This window comes from Acipenser ruthenus, chromosome 2 (genome assembly GCF_902713425.1).
Source record: "Acipenser ruthenus chromosome 2, fAciRut3.2 maternal haplotype, whole genome shotgun sequence".
Taxonomy (NCBI): domain Eukaryota; kingdom Metazoa; phylum Chordata; class Actinopteri; order Acipenseriformes; family Acipenseridae; genus Acipenser; species Acipenser ruthenus.
In genome coordinates, this window is record NC_081190.1 from 44,436,869 (window position 1) to 44,453,809 (window position 16,941).

Here is a 16,941-nt window from a genome sequence, read left to right on the forward strand (position 1 = left end):
AACGGAACAATTGTTCATATACCATGGTTCTAGGACTCTGGGTCAGCCGTTGTCTAAACAACACCTTTCCCATTGGATAGTGAATGCTATTAAGTTAGCATATGAATCAGCGGACCTTCCGCCGTCAGGGCAGCTGGGCGCATTCCACTAGGGGGATGGCGACATCTTGGGCCCCCTTCAGAGGGGTGCCGGTGTCTGACATTTGCGCTGCAGCCAGTTGGGCTACACCGCATACTTTTACAAGGTTTTACCGGTTGAATGTACTGGATTCTTCTGCTCCACTATTTGGAGCATCTGTGCTACACTCTACACGCCTCAGGATGTGGACATATAGAGTAGTTTGACAATGGTGTTGATTATTCCACCTTACGACAGGTGTTATTGCGAGCATAGATGCTGAAGCGCTGCTCTGCATATGCGTAGATGGATTGCCTACGCAGTTGCGTTACGACGTAAGTCTGTCCTACTGCCGAGAATCCTCCCTCACGACGGCTTGGGTACACTTTTCACATACTTAATGGTTATTTTCGAATTGAAAGGAACGATAGGTTGCGGATGCAACCCCGGTTCCCTGAAAGAGAAAATAACCATCAAGTCGCGAGGTCGCTCCGGAAGCCTTCACAGCTTGAAGCAAAAGAGAAAGAGGATCTCTGCGCGCTGCGTATTGTAAGCTCCCAAGGGGGCGGGCTTACACGTCAGCTTGCGCAGAGGCCTATTGGCAGCTTTGCTATAAAGCTCAGCCAATCCCTATTGCCTGATGGCGATATCCCATACTTGAAGGTTATTTTCTCTTTCAGGGAACCGGGGTTGCATCCGCAACCTATCGTTATTAAACACAAAATAAACAAGAACAAACAAAACATGGCACAAGGGCCAAAATAAAATGTTTAAGCAAAAGAACAACACACTTGTAGGCTGGGCATTAGCCTTCACTACCACGTTGAAAAACAATATAAAAATCCCAAACACAAACACAAACACTCACCGCCAAACTCCTCCAACAAACAAAGAATTTTGCTTCCTTTTTATACAAGTGGCCATTCCCCAATTATCACTCAAATACCTAATTGGGGAATGGCCACACCTGTGATTGCCATTAGGGACAGATTTAACCCCATCCCTGCCAACCTTACATTCCCCCACACACTATTTCCACCAGCAGGGCTTCTGCCCTGGCACACAGAGACACTGATTTTCCCCTTTCGTCTTGAGTTGTGTTTGGATTCCTTTGCATCTGGCTGCAAACATCATTTCTCTTCAGACATATTTCATTAATGATCCTCTTCAACAAGATGGGTAAGTACTTTCTGAGATATGATGCTTGTCTATGATTGTATGTTAAAGAAGCCTCGACAGAATCCGAGTCAGAAGCATCATTTTCTTTTTTTTTTTTAACACATGTTGACTGAATATTTTTGAGCTTCTTCCTTCATTACTGCAACATAAATAATATAAAAAAACACACTATAATTTTGTTAGTCAGTGAAAATACCCCATTTACAAATTTAACAAGCCTGCCTAATGTATTGCAGCGATTTGTATGTGTGTGTGGTTGTGTGTCAGTCTGTATGCAGTACTAAAGCATTCTGACTTCGCCAGGGAAAAGCTTTTTTTCAGCTTTAAGTTTCAAGTGAGATTCTTTAAACCAGTATGTGCCTAAACACTTTTATATGCAAATCTTATCTTGTCTGTATATCGCTAGCACTGTATGAAGAGTAACTATAGTAATAAAAATTATCACACAAAATATAATTAGGTTTTCTAATTTCAATTTATACTCTACTGGATTATGATATTACACAAGTTTGTTATCTATTAAAGCTCAAATATATACACAAATAATGTATTACATAAGAAATTACACATTTCTTAATTTTAGTTTCTATATTGTTTATAATAACTACTGTAAGACAACACAGTATATTCCCCTTTGTAATGCTATGGTCGGGAGCCATGGTTCACAGGCTGCTCTATTCCGTTATGCACTATGATTTTCAGAATATAACATACACCCCGTGCACTGTGAATCTTAAGATTAAACATTCTTCATGGTACACGAGAAAAACTTTGCTATGCATTAGTAGAAGCATAACTGTACTGCTATTTTATATTTACAATAACTTTTTTGGTTCATCACTGAATAAACCATAAAAACTAACTGCCGATGCCATGTTGCTGGTTTGTTTAGAACCAGGTTCGTGGTCGTTAAGCCCTTTGCTAAAATGATGCATCGACTTTCCTAGCATATTGTTGATTGGTCAGTAGCAATGTCTTTGCACACTGCCCGCCTTGTGGAAGACGTTTTCTTTATGTAGAAAGAGAGAAGTGCATGATTGACATTTAAAATATATTGCCAAAACACAGGTTTATTAGTTTACAAAAATAAAAACTGAATTTTCTAAATAGGTCTTCAGGGGTGTTTTTTACTTATATTACCTAAATATGGTCAGTTTGATCTCCTATTACATTCTAATAGAGTGTAAAATATTATTATTAGTTTATTTAGCAGATGTCTTTATCCAAGGCGACTTACAGAGACTAGCGCATGTGAACATTGCGTCAGCTGTAGAGTCACTTACAATTACGTCTCACCCGAAAGACGGAGCACAAGGAGGTTAAGTGACTTGCTCAGGGTCACACAATTAGTTAGTGGCTGAGGTGGGATTTGAACTGGGGACCTCCTGGTTATAAGCCCTTTTCTTTAACCACTGGACCACACAGCCTCCTTAATAGTACAATGAATTAATGTCTTCTTTTCTCTGATTTCTTTAATAGCAGGAAGCGTTTAAAAATGAATGTCATTCCAACACTCCGGCATCACCCCAAAGAAAAAAAAAAAAAAAAAAAAAAAAGGAAGATTAAGTTTATAATTAAATACAATTACTGCCTGCCCCGGATATGCTTTTAAATACTAAAATAAAATTGTACATATACGCACACACACATACACACTAGTCATTATCGTGACTTTATCACACTGTTTGGCACCTTAAACACCTTCTCTAGTGCAGCAAAAAGAATTTGTCACAAAACAAAGTTCAGGCTAAGCTGTTTACTAGTCACCAAAACCAATACACGTATTAAACACATACCTTTGTTAAGGTTCCCCACACAGATCTCTCCCCAGGCCTTAGCCTTCACACAGACCACTAACACAGCCCTTGACCTGCTTTTATACACCTGCCTCCTTTATTACCGGCAGGTTTTTCTAATTTAACTAGAGCCAGGTGATTCTTATCCTGGCTAATTCCAACCCAGAGGCATTCTGTGGGTTGTAGTCCTGAACCTCAAGGATTACACCTTTCCTTCCCCTACTCTGCCACTATATATATATATATATATATATATATATATATATATATATATATATATATATATATAGTGGTGTATGTTATTTTTCACAGTAGCGGTACTCAATTGAAAGTGTGTGACAGCGACATCGGTCAAACAAGCACTTCATCTTGTATATGTAAATAACCTCTAAGGAAACAATTTGCAAATGCCTACAAACTGAAAAAACAAACGTTACTTCAGTAGCTACCCAAACACATAAAACAAAATCAACAGAAATGATGACCAATAGCCAAGGTACAATATTTATTTTTTAATTATTTATACATTTGTGTGCTTAATAATGAAAGCATTCTAAATGTGTAATCTTTTGCAATGAAATCCAACGAGGGATGAAATGCATTCTATTTTGCAGCAAATCAACATATAAAAGATCCTAAATGAATTATTAGTATGATTTTAGCCGAGGCCTGTGCCTCGGGTACCTCATAGCTGGCTACTGCCTTGAATTAATTATTTTGCCCCCAAGTTGCACCATTTCTCCTTTAATGGAATGCAAACACAGTAAATAAATAATAATAACAATATACTGTAATCAATAGTTATTGTTATATAGTTATACATAATTCTATACCGCCAAAGCAATATTTTTATATTATTAGGATCTGACTGGCTGGATTACATTTTAATGAGAATTGTTCAAGAAACACGTGCAAACAGCAATGGGAGAGTTTCAATATGCAGTTGCCTTTCCTAAATTTCAAAAGGGCGGGTACACTGTATGAAAGATCCTAAAAGCGTCAACCTTTGGTAAGTTATTTCTGCACTTTTACAAACTAAGCTATTTAGACACCTCTTGTGTCCAATTAAAACAGGTATGCATATTATTCTGTTTCTATCAATACTTTAATAACCCTAAAGGCCTGGACACACCAGTGCAGTGCTTTTTTTTTGACGCATGGTAGACAGAGCCACACCAGTGTGTCTGTACCCAAGTGTTGATTCCCTTTCCCAGGCAAAATAAAGTACTTTATAACATTTCATTTAGCGTGAAAATACCCTCCCTCCCCCACTGTTGCTCTTGCCTAATATACAAAGAAAATATGGCTGTGTTTTGGGAAGACATGGAAAGTGTGACATCAACAGAAGAGAAGGAGGAAGAAGAGATTTGAACTGTACATAAAACATACATTTCCATCTGACTGAACTTCTTAAAAAGGGAATTTAGATAGTCTTCTAAAAATAACAAACTTAAGTACCGTGCCTATTTAAACATAGATAGATAATCACAGCATGTGGTTATGCATGTTTGTGTGTGTGTGTGGGTGTACTTTATATCTGTATATACATATTGTATGTAAACTGTCAATAATATTACTAAATCACAGTTTTACAGCAACTGATTATGCAGCAAAAGATCTGGCTGGTACATCTTGATATTTTTCATTTAATGAAGACTGAATCAGCAAAGCACATACAAATAAAACAATCAGTCATATTCATTAATTGTATAATGCGAATACCATTTCCTGAATCAATTGTATATGCTAGGTTTCAGATCGATCTTCTAAGTCAATGCATAAGACATTTTACAGTGCTATAACATATACTCACTGTATTTCATACACTTCCATCTGACATAGAAATGTAGTTTTTATTTCTCTGCTGTACGGGTATATGATTGTACAGGTATATGATCCTCTCTGTGCCAGAAATGGAAAGAGGAAAATTGGTTTAACATCACAATTCATTTGAACCAGGATGTATTTATATATAATGTTAAAAAAAGTCAAGAGTACAGAACTCTATGACGTAAGGAATAGTCTCATTTTACCTACATAAACAACAAATCAACACACAGTATATGAATCAGACAGGGATGTCGATCATTCACAGTAGTGACTGATTAAAAAAAAAATTACTTAGAAGCAATGACATGATAGCAATTTTTGAGTTTTAACACATGTTTCAACTTCTCATTTCATAGGATTACAGTACAGAGGGTTTGACATTATTGACAGGCTTTAGTTTTAGCTGTGTTAATGGATTATAGTTTTATGAAAGTGGGAGAAGGCAGATGATGTGACAAAACCCCAAAGTAAATTCCCCAAAGTAATTACAGACCTATAATTAACTCGCCTGGAATGTCCATCTCTAAAGCGATGAGCCTCCGGTTTTTCATTTCTGGTTGAGTGCAGATACGTTGGACGAGTGGGGTGTGAAAAACTGCTCACATTCGGTGCACCCGGTGCTTAGTGCACTTGACGCGCACGCTACTCGGCGCATAGCACCTCTGTGCATTCGGTGCATTCGGTGCATTCGGTGCACTCAGTGCGCTCGGTGCTTAGTGCACTCCGTGAGCACGGTACCTGGTGCATAGTGCCTCAATGCATTCAGTACACACAGTGCTTAGTGCAACCGGTGTGCTCGGTGCTTGGTACACATCGCCTCTGTGCATCCGGTACACACTGTACTCGGTGAAAACGGTGCTTAGTGCACTCAGTGCGCTCAGTGCCCTCGGTACGATAGCACCTCAGTGAGCACAGTACCCGCTGCTCGGTGCACTCGGTGCACGCAGAACTTGGTGCACCCAGTGTGCCTAGTGCCCCATTGCTTGGTGTGCTTAGGGCGTACACTCTTGGTGCACTCGGTGAGCATAGCACTCCGGTACACACGGGCCAATTGGCGCACACAGTGCTTGGCGCACTCGACAACCACGACGAGCATTCCATTTCACACCTGCACGTCCTGCAAGGCGAATATACCCACTCTGCGTGCGGTGCCTGGGGGTCCAATATGCCACGGAGGCCATGGGCAGAGAGGACTTCTGCGACTTGCGCGTGACATTTCAGCCCAGGGTGCGTTGCAATAGGTTCAAAAGGGCCATGGGGCTAGACGCTCAGTCTCCCACAGCAGAGCCGTCAGCACCCCTCTGAGCCCCATCCCCACTCCTCCAGCTCTCACAGAGCCCCTCGCAGGAGATCCCCTGTGCTCAGGCTCCTGTGACGAGGCCTCGCAGTTGCTCCCCCTCCCCACAGGTAGGAAAGGTGAAGCACTCAAAGCAGACATAATTTATCTTAAGGAGCAGATGGCTCAGGTCTTTGAGCTGCTGTCTAGGCAGTAAGCTCCTGCGGCACCGGTAGAGGCCCCGCTACCACCTGCACCAGATTTGGCCCCTGGATCTCCCATGGAAGTCCAGGTTGAGCCGCAGCCACAGCCCTTGATGGTGAAGGAGGACACGCTTTCTTTAGCGGCCTCCTGGGATGAAGACTCCTTCCCCACGGAGGTGGAGGAAGAGGAGGAGCCGGCACCGTCGACTGTAGCGGAACTTAGCTCAGAGATTGCCTCAGAGACTAGTTTACCGACATTGCCCAGATACATGCCGGCATTAATGGGATGCACTGCAAAGTTTTTGCAGATCCCCTGGACGACACCGGCAGAGCCCCGCCGGTCCGTGTTTCGAACACAGGCAGTATCTCCCACAGCACAGCCATTCCCACTGTTCCCTGATTTTATGGAGGAGGTACGCTCCTCTTGGGATCGACCGGCGTCAGTGTAGAGTATTGTGAAGTAAGCCGTCCGACTTGCTTCACTGGATGGTGCAGAGAAGCTGGGCTTGGCAGGATTCCCCCCAGTTGACTCCATCATCGCAGCCTTGGTTAAGGCCCCACAGGTGGGTGGATTGTCAAAGGACCCTAAGTGCCCGAACCCTCGATGTACGGTTACGGAGACACATTTGAGGAGGGATTACGCAGCAGAAGTGCAGGTGACCTGCCTGGCTAACACGACGGGTATTCTCACCACGTATTTAGATGGCGTGCTCACGGGGGCCCCGCTCCCAGAGCCTGTGGCCACAGAGCTCTGCCTCCTCTCTAGTACGCTCTGCCAGATCTCCGGTCTTCAAGGGCAAGCCCAAGGCCGGGGCCTGATGCAAGCCTGGTGGTAGCTCGCAGACAGCTATGGCTGTTGCAAACAAGGGTACCCGACGTTGATAAGGCGGCGTTACTGGACACGGCGATATCCCCGGGGTATACATTCGGTCCAGCTGTGGAGGAGATCCCTTCGGCAGCGTGAAGCATCTTGGCAGGTGGCCGCGTTGCTCCCTCCCCATGCTTCGGTGCGAGGTAGGTGCGAGGGACATGCCAGTCTGTGTTGCTCAGTACGTTCTGGAGGGAGTGTGTAGTACAGAAGTCAGGGACATGCCAGTCTGTGTTGCTCAGTACGTTCTGGAGGGAGTGTGTAGTACAGAGGTCAGGGACATGCCAGTCTGTGTTGCTCAGTCTTGATACCATGTCTTCCAGCTTACGGAGAGCAGCAAGTGCAGTTGGCCCAGGAGAATCTGCTTCTCAACCCTATGCCAGCTCATACAAGGCCAGCATGGATGGAGAATTTTAACCCCATCCATGCTGCAAAATGTTAGGTTACTTACCATAACCCTGGTTCCCTGAAAGAGAAGACAACCACATCACATCGGTCACCCTCACGGGTTCGATGCAAAAAGAGAAATGGCTTCCTCAGTATGACGCAGGAAGGGGTCTATCGGCAGCTCTGGTATAGAGAGCCCAGAAAATACCTACCAATAGGCAGGCATAGCCCATACCTAATGTTGTTGGTGGTCGTCTTCTCTTTCACGGAACCAGGGTTACATTTTGCAGCATTGATGGAGTTACAATTCTCCATCCATGCTAAAGTCATGCAGAATGTGACCGTCTCCAGATGGTTAATTAATTGCTAATCTGGAGACGGTCATTTGTATGAAAACCCGTAGCTTTGGCTGAACGGTGTGGGCGTTCAGAGGAGAGAACGTGAGCGAGAGAGACGAGAGAAATAAAAAGTAAGAATCCAAATAATTGTTACTCGTGCTGGCTATAAACCAGCATGTTACTTGGTTGGTAGTGTCTCTGTCTGCTTTGGTCACCGTGCAGTTTTGTTTTGGGTATAAGTGTTTTGTTTTCCGTTTAAACCTTTTATTTATTATTAAACATGCACATCAGCGCTTCCATACCCCAGTCTACTTCCTGGTCTGATGTCACCACAAAGCTTATCCGTGACACCTGTCACGGTCAGTCCTTATTTATCATTCATTAATTTCTTAACGATCTTAATCTACATTGGTCTGTTGATGATTGAACTACAATAAACCTGTCACTGCAAAATTATTCACTGACTGGCTTCATTATTTTCAAATAATCCTGTTAAATATCTCCTCCTTCACTAGTTGCTGCCCTTGTCACTACGACATACAGTAAATCCAGTTTATATATTTATTTTTGCAGTTGTTACTGGTCATTGTCAACGGCAGTGTGCAGCAGTGTGTTCAAAAGACTTTATAAATTGTCATTGTTGTTAAGACAGCTGCAATGGTCATTCGTAAGAATGACTGATTTATGGAAATGCAAAGGCAAAATGCCATATATAAGACTGTGATGTATATTTATATAACAATAAATTAAATCATTCTACATTTCAAAAGTATTTTAGATACATTAATTTATACTTTTGTTCAAGCTTTGATCTCAAAATATAAGACTATTTGAATGGAAAACACCTGGGTGAATGGTGAATTGAATTATTATTTGAATGGTTGTAATTATTGGTAAGTCAAAAGGCTCTCAAAAGTATTCACCCCCCTTGGACTTTTCCACATTTTATTGTGTTACAACATGGAATCAAAATGGATTTAATTAGGAGTTTTTGCCACTGATCAACACATAAAAGTCAAAGTGAACAATAAAACCTACAAATTGTTCTAAATTAATTACAAATATAAAACAGAAAATAATTGATTGCATAAGTATTCACCCCCTTTGCTATGACACACCTAAATAAGCTCTGGTGCAACCAATTGTGTTTAGAAGTCACATAATTAGTTGAATGGAGTCCACCTGTGTGCAATTAAGGTGTTTCACATGATTTCAGGTTAAATACACCTGTCTCTGGGAGGTCCCACAGTTGGTTAGTACATTTCCTAACAAAAACTACATCATGAAGACGAAGGAACATTCAAAGAAAATCCAGAATAAGGTTCTTCAAAAGCACCAGTCAGGGTATAAGAACATTTCCAAGGCATTGAATATCCCCCAGAGCACAGTAAAGTCCATTATTAAGAAATGGAGAGAATATGGCACAACTGTGAATCTGTCTAGAACAGGCCGTCCTCAAAAACTATCCAGGCGAGTATCCGGGCGAGAAGGGCACTAGTCAGGGAGGCCACCAAGAGGCCTATGGCAACTCTAAAGGACTTACAGTCTTCCACGGCTGAGCTGGGAGACACTGTGCATACGGCAACAATAGCCCGGGTGCTTCACAAAACTGGCCTTTATGGGAGAGTGGCAAAAAGAAAGCCATTGTTCAAAAAAACTCACATCAAATCTCAGCTAGAGTTTGCCAGAAGGCATGTGGGAGACTCTGAGACCAAGTGGAAGAAGATTCTATGGTCTGATGAGACCAAAATAGAGCTTTTTTGGCCTCAACGCTAAGCACTATGTTTGGCGCAAGCCTAGCACCGCACATCATCCTGAGAACACCATCCCTACCGTGAAGCATGGTGGCGGCAGCATCATGCTATGGGGATGATTCTCTGCGTCAGGGCCTGGAGATAGAGGGCAAAATGGATGCAGCAAAGTACAGAGAAATCCTGGAGGAAAACCTGCTGAAGTCTACAAGAGACCTGGGACTTGGGAGATGATTAATCTTCCAGCAGGACAATGACCCCAAACATACAGCCAAAGCCACACTGGAGTGGCTTAAAAACAAAAAGATCAATGTCCTGGAGTGGTCCAGTCAAAGCCCGGACCTCAATCCAATTGAGAATATGTGGAAAGAGTTGAAAATTACTGTTCACCAAAGGTCCCCATCCAACTTGACGGAGCTTGAGCAATTTTATGTGTTTGGGTGTTTGTGTTCAAGAGATGGAACGTGTGTGCGAGATTGCATAAATGGGTAATTGTATGTAAAATGTGATATCTTATAACAATTGTAAGTCGCCCTGGATAAGGGCGTCTGCTAAGAAATATATATAATAATAATAATAAAAGAAACTAAAGTAAAAGTAAACAAATGCTACCCGTGCTGGAAGTCACCAGCACGGTACTTGTTATTTTGTTTTGTAAGGGACAAGACTGTTTTTGTTAACCTTTTATTTTGCTCTGTGAGCAGTGTTTTTGTTTAAACACTTCTTTTATTTTGTTTTCAATAAAACACTTTTCACCCGTAGTACCTGTCTGTGTGTTTCTCTGTCAGCTTTCTGGTCTGGGAATGTCACTGCTCTGCTACCCTGTCACAGTGTCTCAATTCATCAGCTAAGGCCTTGGATTCTTTAGGCTGTACTATATGGAGAAATACATTGTCAGAATATGGTATGATATGGGATTTTCAATGTTCTTGAACTGTGGAGGTGTGGAGTGAAACTACAAGAAGCTAGTTCCCCCAATACATGTCCCAACAGGCTTTGTATCAAATATTGAGTACAGTTTTGTATCCAAACCAATTTGCCTAATCCTAAAAAAACACTCAAAACACAAGTAGGGAAACTGGTAATCAAATCGTGAATGGCATGTTCAGGACATTTTGTAACCAGTAAACAAAACATGGATGTATAATATAAATTACATTACATAAATAAAGGAAACACACAAACATCACCTAGCCAATGATAGATTTTTAAGCTACAGTACTGTAAAAAAAAGAACATCCCAGATGTTTTTGGAAGTCCACCCGAAGGCACTTAGTATATGAAAGCCTTTCTCAAGCTCCTGAGTGTTTTAGCAGAAGACAAACACTCCTCAGCCAATTCAATATTGCTGCTAGATTATATTGCAGAACGAAGCTGTTAAACCCAGATAAAAGGTGTGTGTTCTCTTGGGGATGAAATGAACGCTGAAATTGGCTCTCAACAGGCCCTGTTCCTGGGAAATGGACAGACTGCATTTTGTTCATGGTGAGAGTGAGTGAGGAGTGGATGGTATTTGCTGGCATTCACTACAGTAGCTTCTTAAAAAGGTTTTCTAATACACTAAGGAAGCCTGTGGCGGAGTGTCCCACCCCTATATGTATTTGTATTATTATTTGTATTTTAATTTTCATAACTCCTCGGCCAGTGTATAAGAACCTGCAGCTGTCCGTGCTCGGAGGAGAGTGTACAGCAGAGCGTACGGGGAGCAGAGAGAGCAAGGAGAGAGAAATTACATTTAAAAAAACAACTGCTAAGTATCGTGCTGGTGCTAAAACCAGCACGCTTATTTGTTTGGCCAACGTGCCCTTTTGTTTTGTAGTGTTTTGTTGTTTGTTGAAATCATTTGTTTTTGTTTTATTATTTAATAAAATCAGCTGAACGCCGTAGCGTTTCAGCTCTCACCCGTACTTCCTGAGTCTGTGTTTCTGGTCTGTGACGTCACCACACCTCACCACTCCAAGCCATCCTTCACAAAGCCACATAGTTCAATGATTAAAGATACTTCACCAACTGTATTATTTAACTATTTATACTACTCCCTCATAATTTTGCTATCTAACTGCACAATATCACTGTGTTCTGGAATTCATGACACAAAAGGACAATTTCTTTAAAAAGCTTAATATAATCGTCAAGATATTGTCATATTTTGCTCAATTCTTAAATGACATAAACATTTTGGTCAAACTTTAGTTTAACAAACCATTCATTAAAGACAGGGTTGGAACATCAAAGTTCCCCTTGTTTTGCCAAAAAATGAATAACATGCAGGATGTATGTACAATAGTATTATGGACACTGTACTACATCATTTAACTGCAGTATCCCCACAGAGGGTGTATTCCATAGGGTGACCTGTAGGAATTTGATAACTGTCTGTGTTAGGAGGCAGTGTGGTCCAGTGTTTAAAGTCCGGGACTTGTAAGCAGAAGGTCACCGGTTCAAATCCCGCCGCTAACTGACTCACTGTGTGACTCTGAGCAAGTCACTTAAGCTCCTTGTGCTCCATCTTGCAGATGAGATATTAAATCAATGCAAGTCAATCTGCATATAATGCACAGTTCACAGCCTACCTCTGTAAAGTGCCTTGTGATGGCGGTCCACTATGAAAGGCGCTATATAAAGATATTATTATGTGATCACCATCTACATATTTCAACAATTTTATTAATAATGTTTAGAAAGAACCAACTGCTATCTATACTACCGCAAGGGAAGCTTTATCTTTAGGGTTTGTTTGTTTTATATATAATAAACTGTGCTACTATGTTGTCAGACTGTTTTTGTTATTTCTCTGGAAATCAATTATTGCAATAATTACCCTTACTGTGATCATTAGTATCAGTGGACCTGTGAAAAAAGTGTTTTCTCAGTAAAATACAGACTCTTCATCTGCTCCTTACCCTTATAAAAAAGACTGCAATTTACTTCAGAATTGTACTGCAAGCACTTGGGAATAATATTTCCACTTTAAGATATGTCATAGTAAAGAATTCAGAATGTAATATCTACCCTGGAGTATGGCAAAGTAAATTCTGAAGAATATTTTGGCCCCTTGAATTATGCGTACTTAATTTATAAGACTTATAAAAGTATTGAATTGATGGTGTCAACTTACTCAAGAACATTATGTGATACACAAGATATACACATTCCTTTATAGACACACAAACAAGTTAACTGGTTTAACTGCATACGTAAAATATGCATAAAACAAATGCGATTTCCAATTACACATGTAAATCACATGTTTTTTGAAAAGGTGAATTTTAAGGTCTTACTTCTTGAAATGGCTAACTGAATTCAAGTGGTCTGGACAACTTTTCAGTAAATAACACACTTCTGTTTTTGTAAAAGGGAATCAAGGAAATAAAGTGAATAGAGGCTGTCACAGGGATGGCTGAGTGGTGACCAGACCAGAAGCAGGAGCTGCAGAGACAGGTTGGGTGCAAACGTGCACTACGGTGCTATTTTTATTTTAAACAAAAATAAATAAAAAGGTTTAACACAAAACAACTGCTCACAGAGCAAAATAAAAGGTTGAAATAAAACAAATCACAAACACAAAATACAAATGACCTAAGGTCAGGGTAGGCAGTTACCTTCACTGATCCTTATGGTTTTTCTTTTTCTCAGACTCCTCTCTCTCACGTCGTTCACTCCTCCGAACCCCCCAACACTCCACGCAGAGCGCAGAAAGCTGCAGGCTTTTATACAGGTGACCATCTCCCGATTAATGGAACAATATAATTGAACAATTAATGGTCACCTTCTGCTTGAGGTTCTTATCTGGATGGGGCTTCCCATCCACGCTGCCAAACATCTTATTTTAAATATAAAACAAAATACATTGAAACCCATAATAACAATAACCTTTTCCTAAACAATAAATTATTTTAAATAATACACCGGTACATTTTAAATCATACAATAACAATCACCTGTGCTAAAATAAACACATAATACATTTAAATAGCTGGGCTTTGCCCTGCCCCCTTTTATATGTGCAGGGCTCTCTCATACTGCCCTGCCACAAGGCCTTTGTGAATTAAGCAACTATTACACATTGGAGGTGATAACTTTCAGTTATAAAGCATCAATCACATCTCTGTTAATATAGTACATTTTGCTCATTTATTCATATCTGGAATGCACTCTATGATACTGTTGTGTAGGATAAATCCTATTGTCTTGTTCTATGGACACAATTGTCTTATATATGAACATAATTTCATACTGCTTGGGTCTATATGTTGTGACATGCAGAGTCTAGAATGCCCCGGGTGGTTTTTAATACTGGTGAGTGCTACACAAATAGAACTAAAAAGATATTACACTAATACAAATCCTTTCTCTTTTTTAAAATAATTGCAATTTATGTGCATTTATACCACAACAAGTCTGTGTTTCCCTTTTGTATGCAACACTAACATTAATCATTTGACTTTCATTGTATATAGTGTATGGTGCACAGTAATCATTACGTAATAGCTTGTGTGTGAAGATGATGTTTATGTTTAATTGTAGACTGCTGAGGATCTTTTAGTCAATGAGGAAGCCAGTTTCACCTGCCATATGCCACAACATATATGGTTTATAACAACACCTGCTGAATACAATATAAAGTAATATAATATAATATAATGTAATATTCTCCTTTAAAAAAAAATAGGGTTAATGAGACTATAGTAAATGCTCTAATATTGCCCTACTTTTAAATAAAGTTTTACTTTATAGACATTTTTAAAGGTGAATATTACTTAGTAGAACAGAAGCTTATGATTTATACAATTATTTAGTTTACTTGAAGCAATTTAGTCTCCGTAGAAACAAAGCTGGAATTACATATTAAACATCACTGGTAAATAAGTAATTTAAGAAAAGTATTGCTGCTCTGTCATACATATTATAGTTCTGTTGGCAGGATCTAAAGGATTAAGCACATCAATGGTGTATGACCCTGGTGAGATGCTAAAAGAATTCCCCTAACTATAAATTAATAAATAACTGCATTTGTGCCAAAGTATTAAACTCTAGACTTTAGATAAACCTTAAGTGTCAACTTAGCACACAGGACAGTTGTTTAGATAAATATAACACAGTATGTGTTATATTGTTTAGATTGAGACTAGGTAGTGGCTGACTTTTATTTCAGTAAAAAATAGTCCCCAAAAAATCAGAAAGGAAGTACTTAAAATAACAACATAATTAATGGATGCCCCTGATCAACATGAATAATGCAACTTTCATATTCAAGAATATTGCAAACAAAACCCACAGGGAGAGAATAGAGGAAATAATTAACTTCAAACTAAAACCTTTGTAAAAAGCAGCCAATATTAATAATGTATCTGCATAAACAAATATAACATGAATAAATACAAAGAAGATGATTCTACCAACCCAAACCAGATCAGTTGTGAAGACTTGAAAACTTTTAGTAACACATATCAGAAAGAAAAAGCAAATATTCCAGAAAATGATTTCGTACTACATGTTTAAGTTGTATTTTCATCTCATACAGTGGCTCTCAAAAGTATTCACATCCCTTGGACTTTTCCACATTTCATTGTGTTACAACATGGAATCAAAATGGATTTAATTAGGAGTTTTTGCCACTGATCAACACAAGAAAGTACATAATGCCAAAGTGAAAAATAAAATCTACAAATTGTTCTAAATTAATTACAAATATAAAACAGAAAATTATTGATTGTATTCACCCCTTTTACTAAGTCACATCTAAATAAGCTCTGGTGCAACCAATTGTGTTTAGAAGTCACATAATTAGTTGAATGGAGTGCACCTGTGTGCAATTAAGGTGTTTCACATGATTTCAGGTTAAATGCACCTGTCTCTGGGAGGTCCCACAGTTGGTTAGTACATTTCCTAACAAAAACTACATCATGAAGACGAAGGAACATTCAAAGAAAATCCGGAATAAGGTTCTTCAAAAGCATCAATCAGGGGTAGGATATAAGAACATTTCCAAGGCATTGAATATCCCCCAGAGCACAGTAAAGTCCATTATTAAGAAATGGAGAGAATATGGCACAACTGTGAATCTGTCTAGAACAGGCCGTCCTCAAAAACTATCCGGGCGAGAAGGGCACTAGTCAGGGAGGCCACCAAGAGGCCTATGGCAACTCTAAAGGACTTACAGTCTTCCACGGCTGAGCTGGGAGACACTGTGCATACAGCAACAATAGCCCGGGTGCTTCACAAAACTGGCCTTTATGGGAGAGTGGCAAAAAGAAAGCCATTGTTCAAAAAAACTCACATCAAATCTCAGCTAGAGTTTGCCAGAAGGCATGTGGGAGACTCTGAGACCAAGTGGAAGAAGATTCTATGGTCTGATGAGACCAAAATAGAGCTTTTTTGGCCTCAACGCTAAGCACTATGTTTGGCGCAAGCCTAACACCGCACATCATCCTGAGAACACCATCCCTACCGTGAAGCATGGTGGCGGCAGCATCATGCCATGGGGATGATTCTCTGCGTCAGGGCCTGGAAAGCTTGTGAAGATAGAGGGCAAAATGGATGCAGCAAAGTACAGAGAAATCCTGGAGGAAAACCTGCTGAAGTCTACAAGAGACCTGGGACTTGGGAGAAGATTCATCCTCCAGCAGGACAATGACCCCAAACATACATCCAAAGCCACACTGGAGTGGCTTAAAAACAAAAAGGACAATGTCCTGGAGTGGCCCAGTCAAAGCCCAGACCTCAATCCAATTGAGAATATGTGGAAAGAGTTGAAAATTGCTGTTCACCAAAGGTCCCCATCCAACTTGACGGAGATTGAGCAATTTTGCAAAGAAGAATGGGCAAAAATTGCAGTGTCCAGATGTGCAAAGCTGGTAGAGACTTATCCAAATAGACTCATGGCTGTAATTGCTGCCAAAGGTGCCTCTACCAAATATTGACTCAAGGGGGTGAATACTTATGCAATCAATTATTTTCTGTTTTGTATTTGTAATTAATTTAGAACAATTTGTAGATTTTATTTTTCACTCTGACATTATGGACTTTTTTGTGTTGATCAGTGACAACAACTCCTAATTAAATCCATTTTGATTCCATGTTGTAACACAATAAAATGTGGAAAAGTCCAAGGGGGGTGAATACTTTTGAGAGCCAGTGTAAGCATCTGTGGCAGGGCAGAAGAAAGCCCTGCATGTAAATAGGGGGCAGGACAA